Below are 8,734 nucleotides of genomic sequence, written 5' to 3' on the forward strand. Positions count from 1 at the left end.
TCTTTTAACGACAAACAGGAGTCCGATGAGTATATAGTCCTCTACAGGCAATCAACTTGGCGCTCCACTAGCCTCCACTGCCAAAATAGCAAAAGAGCTATTAAAAAAAACTCCACGAAAGAATACATTGTTTTATAGTTACATAATCCATTCCACAGTGCATGAAAATGTTAGATGTGTAAAAGTAGGTCTTGTTATTCATGGACCGCCCCAAACTGTATCCCGCGGCATGATACTGGCGCTCCGCGGAGGGTGCGACGGCCCTGCGACTCCCTGACGCCAGTGCGAGGAGACCAGAGACAGGCAGCGGTATAGTATGGGAGCGTTGAGAGCGAGCTTGATAGCTGTTTATAAGGTACTGTAAACTTTATTTTTCACCCGTCAAAACATAAACAACCACGGGGGAATGAGTATGTTCGGTTGACTAGATCTATTGCTTATAAGAAAATAATATTTGCAACTTTTTAAAAGGGATAGAGACAGTGAAAGTGTATTTTGAGGCTTCAAACTTTTCTGTCTATCACATTTGGCAACAGAGATTGATTGGCAATTAACGTTAGTAGAATGTAGGATTCATTTCATATTTGTAACATTGTATTGTCGTGTATCCTACAGTTGGAACACGTACTTGTGAAAAAATATTAATAGTGTGCACAATGTGTGTATTTCAATGTGTCAGTCTGCTTTGATGGTTAACCTTTGTGATGCATTGTGTTTGTATGATGTTTGATATCAGTCTGTCCATCTGTATTTGTTGTGATTAAATCTAATATGCTTCTGATGTAGGCCTCTTGTACTCAGAAATAGTATCAACATTAGATTTGTGACACACATGTTTACTTTCCATCTGTAAATGTCATGCAGATTATTTGATTTATGTTCATGCATCATGCATTTAGCAGCAAAACCAAGATGCAAAACCAATATTTGCAACATTTAATTGGATATTAACAGTGATCTTAATCTCAACGTCAGTGTCAATTTGGAGGGAAGCTGTGTCTCATTTCTAAATGACTTGCTTTAAATAATCAATATAGGCTATCTATCTTTTCCATCGTGTGTTTGCGCGCGCGTGCACATGCATGTGTTAGTGTGCGTGCGTGCGTGCTGCGTGCATTGTGTGTGTGTGTGTGTGTGTGTGTGTGTGTGTGTGTGTGTGTGTGTGTGTTCCATGTCTCATGGATGCAGAGCGAGCCTGTGTGACTGTGAGACCCTGAGCAGCAGGGCCAGATCTCCTGACATCATTGAAGATGACATATCAGATTACTCAAAGGACTGGAATTCGTCCTTGTCTATGATTTAGTACAATTGTTGAATCCTGCAGCATTCTTGTCAAATTCAGGTTTGTGTTAAATGAACAATTTGTTTCTGTTTTGTTGTTGTTGTGGTGGTGGGGCACATGGTGCACTGACAGTTTGGCTTTATTCACACTTTTAAATAGATATAAGGATTGTGATGCAATGCCTGTGTTACATAGTTCTAAAGATGTGATATTTCTGCAATGGTCTGATAACAGATAGCTGTTGGGCTCGCTAAAGACAGAATAATAGAAGGAGTGAAAGGGACATGTCTACTGTATCTCTAAATTGATCATTCATATGCAACATTATCTCAGAGAATGAGGTATTCTTCTGTGTAGTTAACACTGTAAAAATGAGTCCAGTCTTAGCTTAGACATTTAACCTAGATATTATACTGAGGAAATGGCACATTTCTCAGTTCCTCTTCTGTTCATCTATAGGTGGACATCTCCTGTATTCAGTCTGGTACAGCACATGATGGATTTGGAGAGACATTTCCCCCTTATAGGAATAAACAAGTTAACCACATTCCAGCCATAACATCATTCTCAGTTCAGACAGAGGCATCCTCAGAATAGCCCTTCTCTATATGTCCGACCTATCCCAGACCCCTCATGATGTGTTGGCCTGAGGTGTCCTCCCGACCATCCCAACCACCACCAACACAACACTTACCCCAAATGCCTGGATGGTTGGGATTAAAGGTAGACCAATTATGATTTTTCAACGCCGATATCGGTTATTGAAGGACCAAAAAAAGCCGATACCAATTAAATCGGTCAATTTACTTTTATTTTTTTACATTTGTATTAATGACAATTACAACAATACTGAATTAACATAATGAATATAATACATCAATAAAATCAATTTAGCCTCAAATAAAATGAAACATGTTCAATTTGGTTTAAATAATGCAAAAACAAAGTGTTGGAGAAGACAGTAAAAGTGCAATATGTGCCATGTAAAAAAGCTAACGTTTAAATTCCTTGCTCAGAACATGTGAACATATGAAAGCTGGTGGTTCCTTTTAACAGGAGTCTTCAATATTCCCAGGTAAGAAGTTTTAGGTTGTAGTTATTATAGGAATTATAGGACAAGTTCTCTCTATACTATTTGTATTTCATGTACCTTTGACTATTGGATGTTCTTATAGGCACTTTAGTATTGCCAGTGTAACAGTATAGCTTCCGTCCTTCTCCTCGCTCCTACCTGGGCTCGAATCAGGAACACATCGACAACAGCCATCCTTGAAGCAGCGTTACCCATCGCTCCACAAACGGCGCGGCCCTTGTAGAGCCATTGGAACAACCACTCCAAGTCTCAGAGCGAGTGACGTTTGAAACGCTATTAGCGCGCACCCCGCTAACTAGCTAGCCATTTCACATCGGCTACACTAGCCTAATCTAGGGAGTTGATAGGCTTGAAGTCATAAACAGCTCAATGCTTGAAGCACAGCGATGTGCTTCTGGAAAAACGCACAAAAGTGCTGTTTGAATGAATGCTTACGAGCCTGCTGGTGTCTACCACCGCTCAGTCAGATACTTAGATACTTGTATGCGCAGTCAGATTATATGCAACGCAGGACACGCTAGATAATATCTAGTAATATCATCAACCATGTGGAGGTAACTAGTGATTATGATTGATTGTTTTTTATAAGATAAGTTTAATGCTAGCTAGCAATTTACCTTGGCTTACTGCATTTGCATAACAGGCTGTCTCCTTGTGGAGTGCAACGAGAGAGAGGCAGGTCGTTATTGTGTTGGACTAGTTAACTGTAAGGTTGCAAGATTGGATTCCCCGAGCTGACAAGGTGAAAATCTGTCGTTCTGCCCCTGAAAGAGGCAGTTAAACCCACCGTTTCTAGGCCGTCATTGAAAATAAGAATGTGTTCTTAACGGACCTGCCAAGTTAAATAAAGATTAAATATAGGTGTAAAAAATGTTATTTTATTTTTAACATCGGCAAATCGGTGCCCAAAAATACCGATTTTCGATTGTTATGAAACTTGAAATCGGCCCTAATTAATCGGCCATTACGCTTAATCGGCCGACCTCTATTAGGTACACATTGGAGCAAGACAGTCCTTTTTCACGAATACGCACCGCATCGATTATATGCAACGCAGGACACGCTAGATAAACTAGTAATATTATCAACCATGTGTAGTTAACTAGTGATTATGATTGATTGATTGTTTTTTATAAAATAAGTTTAATGCTAGCCAGCAACTTACCTTGGCTTCTTACTGCATTCGCGTAACAGGCAGTCTCCTCGTGGAGTGCAATGAGAGGCAGGTGGTTAGAGCGTTGGACTAGTTAACTGTAAGGTTGTAAGATTGAATCCCCGAGCTGACAAGGTAAAAATCTATCATTCTGCCCCTGAACAAAGCAGTTAACCAACCGTTCTTAACTGACTTGCCTGGTTAAATAAAGATTAAATAAAGGTGTAAAAAAGAAGAAGAAAAATCGGCCAAATCGGTGTCCAAAAATACAGATTTCAGATTGTTATGAAAACGTGAAATCGGCCCTAATTAATCGGCCAGTCCGATTAATCGGTCGACCTCTAGTTGGGATAGCTGATTGATAGCCCATGTGTTGGTTACAGTGGGTGAGTTATGTTTGTGGCTAACGTGAGGTGTGGTGGATGTGTGTGTGTGCTCACGTGTGCGTGTGTGATAACTGACCCTAGATTTGTGTAGACCTCCTGGGTCAATGCTGTGTCTAGTCACCAAGGGCAACACCTCTCTGTCTTCCTGTCTGTCTGTCTGTCTGGTTATTTCTGTCTACTGTAGAGGCTGGGGAGGAATGGTTGTTTGGGTGTTGTGGTGTTGTGGGTAGGCCTAGTTCGTGAGGGCTTGCTTGTCGAAACACATTCTCTCGGCTGCTTTTTGGAGATCATTCATCGATACTCATTCATTGAATTTTGACATCCAGTTTTGGTACTTGATGATTGTTATCTGTGTATTAATGAACACATTACACCTCCTCCATGGCGATGGGTCAGGCCACACAGAGTGAGAGGGAGACAGCACCACGAAGCCGTATTGTCAGTATTTGTGTTGGGCTGCTGAGCTGACAGTTAGAGGGAACACTCTTGTGTGAAGTGGAAGGTTTATGCCGAGAAGCTAGACAGTGTGTGTATTAACGAGAATTTGCATCCCCTTTGCTCTCCTCCCTCGTTCCTCTCTCTCTCTCCTCACTCTTTCCCCCTCTCTGTTCACTTTTTTTCTCTCTCTCAGACACACTTGCACGTACACACACACACACACACACACACACACACACACACACACACACACACACACACCCCCTCCTCTCCCATCCCTCTCTCCTCAATTTGTTATCTCTCTCCATCTATCCCTCTCTCCTCTCCTCTTTACCTCTCTTCATCCCTCTCTCCTCTCCTCTTTATCTCTCTGCATCTCTTTATTCCTCTCTCCATCCACTCCTCCCTTCATAGCCAGCGACTCAATTGAGTGGGGGCTAATGGAGGCCCCGTCCAGGCCCTGCTGATAAATAATGTAACTTCTTTATAATGCCCCGTCTCTGGGGAGAGAGCAGAGAGCATCATTACTGGCTCCTCATCCTACAGCCCCGGCCCCTAAATTGATTAACAGCACTGACTGAAGCAGCTAGCGCTAAATGATCAATGGGGTTGGTAGGGATTGGTGGCTAGCAGCTTGCGCAGGCTTGGAACGGCACAGGTCAGGCTAACAGGCCTTGTCAATGACATGTGATCATGGGCTAACCTATTAGATCCCTCTGACTCTGCCTGGCTATGCTAACTACTCACCAAAGGGTTAGCGTTAGCAGCAGTTAGCGCACTAACCCAATACAGGCTGGATGAATGGCAGGCAAGGAAGGAAGATAGATAGATAGCTCTGCCTGGGCACTTTTATGGAGCTCTTGTGTAAACGGCAGCGTGTTTCAGCTTAAATGGGCAGAGGGCGGATAAGATTGGGACCTGTCCGCTACAGATATTTGTGTGATGCTTCATTGGGCCCTACTTGTGTAAGGGCGGGGCGTAACTCTGCATCCCAAATGGCATCCTTTTCTCTATATATTACACAACCTATAGGGCCCATAGCACTATGTGCACTCTGTAGGGAATAGGGTGCCATTTGGGACACACCCTAAGTATGTGTTGGGTAAGAGAGGTTAGAGAAGGGGACTGCTGGGCTGGAAGATGTTTGGGAGTTTAATGTGATTTAGGGAAGAAAGAAAAGTGTAGTTCAGGCTTACCTTTAGGAGGGGGATCGGATATCAGATTATCACAGATCTACGGGGTCGCCTGTAGTAACCAACGACCAGTGATCAAATAATGACTTGTAGTAACCATTTATCAGAAAGTGTGATCTAGCTTGGTAGTTTTTGTGTCTGATGACTAACAAGGTGATACTGAAACCTTACCCATCACATTACTTTTGGTTTCTCATTTACATTTTTACCACTCCTGTTCTCAGAACATTCTGTATAAAGTTAATGTAAGTTTATCAGAGTAGCCCAAACCCTCCCCATTCTATACAGTCCAGAGTAGGGCACAACACCGGCCCCATTCTATACAGTCCAGAGTAGGGCACAACACCGGCCCCATTCTATACAGTCCAGAGTAGGGCACAACACCGGCCCCATTCTATACAGTCCAGAGTAGGGCACAACAACACCGGCCCCATTCTATACAGTCCAGAGTAGGGCACAACAACACCGGCCCCATTCTATACAGTCTAGAGTAGGGCACAACAACACCGGCCCCATTCTATACAGTCTAGAGTAGGGCACAACACCGGCCCCATTCTATACAGTCTAGAGTAGGGCACAACAACACCGGCCCCATTCTATACGGTCCAGAGTAGGGCACAACAACACCGACCCCATTCTATAAAGTCCAGAGTAGGCCACAACAACACCGGCCCCATTCTATACAGTCCAGAGTAGAGCACAACACCGGCCCCATTCTATACAGTCCAGAGTAGGGCACAACAACACCGGCCTCATTCTATACAGTCCAGAGTAGGGCACAATACCGACCCCATTCTATACAGTCCAGAGTAGAGCACAACAACACCGGCCCCATTCTATACAGTCTAGAGTATGGCACAACAACACCGGCCCCATTCTATACAGTCCAGAGTAGGGCACAATACAAGCCCCATTCTATACAGTCCAGAGTAGGGCACAATACAAGCCCCATTCTATACAGTCCAGAGTAGGGCACAACACCGGCCCCATTCTATACAGTCCAGAGTAGAGCACAACAACACCGGCCCCATTCTATACAGTCTAGAGTAGGGCACAACACAAGCCCCATTCTATACAGTCTAGAGTATGGCACAACAACACCGGCCCCATTCTATACAGTCTAGAGTAGGGCACAACACAAGCCCCATTCTATACAGTCTAGAGTATGGCACAACAACACCGGCCCCATTCTATACAGTCCAGAGTAGGGCACAACACCGGCCCCATTCTATTTTGACTGGTCCACAGACAACCCCATATGAGCATTGTCTGTTTCAAGCGTGAATACAATCCCATTTTGACCTTTTTCATACAGTAATGCTGATCAAACTCTGATCATATATCGGTCATACATTATAGATCCTCCTCAGGTTGGAGATTAGTAGATTCTAATGATGGTAATTGACAGAAGTAACGTCCTGTTTTTTGGGGGGACTGAAATAGCTAAATAAATCGTACCGTTTTTAACTGTGAGCGAAAGTCACACCTCTTCCCTTCAGCTCCTCAGGTTTGGAAATACCCAAGTAAGGTCTGGACTGGAGAAATCCAGAAGATCTAATCCAAGTGTATGATGTTGTTGACAGTAGGTGACTGTGTTGAGAGCCCTGTCTGTCCAGATGCTCCTGTTACAGTCTATCACTCTCTACTTTCCTGGAATCCTCCATCTGAATTGGATTACGAGTTGTTTTTTTGCAACTAGTCTGGAGTAGAGGTCGACCGATTATGATTTTTCAACGCCGATACCGATTATTGGAGGACCAAAAAAGCCGATACCGATTATTGGAGGACCAAAAAAGCCGATACCGATTATTGGAGGACCAAAAAAGCCGATACCGATTATTGGAGGACCAAAAAAGCCGATACCGATTCATTTGGCCCGATTAAAAAAAAAACATCTATTTGCACAACGAAGAGCTGCTGGCAAAACGCAAAGAATGTGAAACAAGAGAGAGGCAGGTCGTTATTGCGTTGGACTAGTTAACTGTAAATTTGCAAGATTGGATCCCTCGAGCTGACAAGGTGAAAATCTGTCATTCTGCCCCTGAACAAGGCAGTTTAACCCACCGTTCCGAGGCCATCATTGAAAATCAGAATGTGTTCTTAACTGACTTGCCGAGTTAAATACAGATTAAATAAAGGTTAAAAAAACGACATCCGTGCCCAAAAATACCGATTTTCCATTGTTACAAAAACTTGAAATCGGCCCTAATTAACGGCCATTCCGATTAATCGGTCGACCTCTAGTCTGGAGCATGTGGTGTGATGGGCTGTCAACTGTCTGTCTGACTGTCTGTCTGTCTGTCTGTCTGCCTGTCTGTCTGAGTGAGTGACAGTCTGTATGACAGTCAGTCAGTCAGTCAATCTGACCGACTGTCAGACCGACTGACTGACTGTCTGACTGACTGTCTGACCGACTGTCTGAGTGACTGTCTGACTGAGTGACTGTCTGACTGAGTGACTGTCTGACTGAGTGACTGTCTGACTGAGTGACTGTCTGACCGACTGTCTGACTGAGTGACTGTCTGACCGACTGTCTGACTGAGTGACTGACCGACTGTCTGTCTGTTTGACTGTCTGACTGACCCATCAAAGCAGGGTTGTGTTTGAGATTGATAGACAAGAGCTATCTTTTGTATTGAGTTGTGTATTATTACTTTTTAATTTTCTCTCCTTTTCCGTTCATGAAAAGGTGTCACGCCCTGACCTTAGAGAGCTTTTTATGTCTCTATTTTGGTTTGGTCATTTTGTGATTTGGGTGGGCATTCTATGTTAATTTTTCTATGTTTTGTATTTCTTTGTTTTCGCCGGGTATGGTTTTCAATCAGGGACAGCTGTCTATCGTTGTCTCTGATTGGGAACCATACTTAGGCAGCCTTTTCCCACCTGTGTTTTGTGGGTAGTTATTTTCTGTTTTGTGTTTCTGCACCTGACAGAACTGTTTGTTGTCATTTTGCTCTTTGTTATTTTGTTTCATTGTTCAGTTTAAATAAAAATCATGAACACTTACCACGCTGCGCTTTGGTCCGATCCTTCATGCAACGACGACCGTTACAAAAGGGCATCTCATCCCAGAATGGCGGGAAAACCTGTAAGAGAAAGAATGGTTTATTTCAAATTCAGTAAGGCAACACGGTATCAATGGCAGCTAATGCTGAATTATTTGACACAATTTACAAAAGTAATAAATAC

General features: G+C 43.3%; 1 protein-coding gene across 2 annotated transcripts in view; it reads left to right on the plus strand.

Annotated features, from left to right (window-relative positions):
- The first annotated feature begins 273 nt into the window (after positions 1-273).
- LOC135507568 (mothers against decapentaplegic homolog 1) overlaps positions 274-8,734 on the plus strand; it is a 32,604-nt gene continuing 24,143 nt past the window's right edge. For both annotated transcript variants that reach the window (XM_064927086.1, XM_064927087.1), the window contains exon 1: positions 274-355. The gene's annotated coding sequence lies outside the window, so the exon portion shown is untranslated. The remainder of the gene's footprint in view (positions 356-8,734) is intronic.

This window comes from Oncorhynchus masou, chromosome 21 (assembly GCF_036934945.1).
Source record: "Oncorhynchus masou masou isolate Uvic2021 chromosome 21, UVic_Omas_1.1, whole genome shotgun sequence".
Lineage (NCBI taxonomy): Eukaryota > Metazoa > Chordata > Actinopteri > Salmoniformes > Salmonidae > Oncorhynchus > Oncorhynchus masou.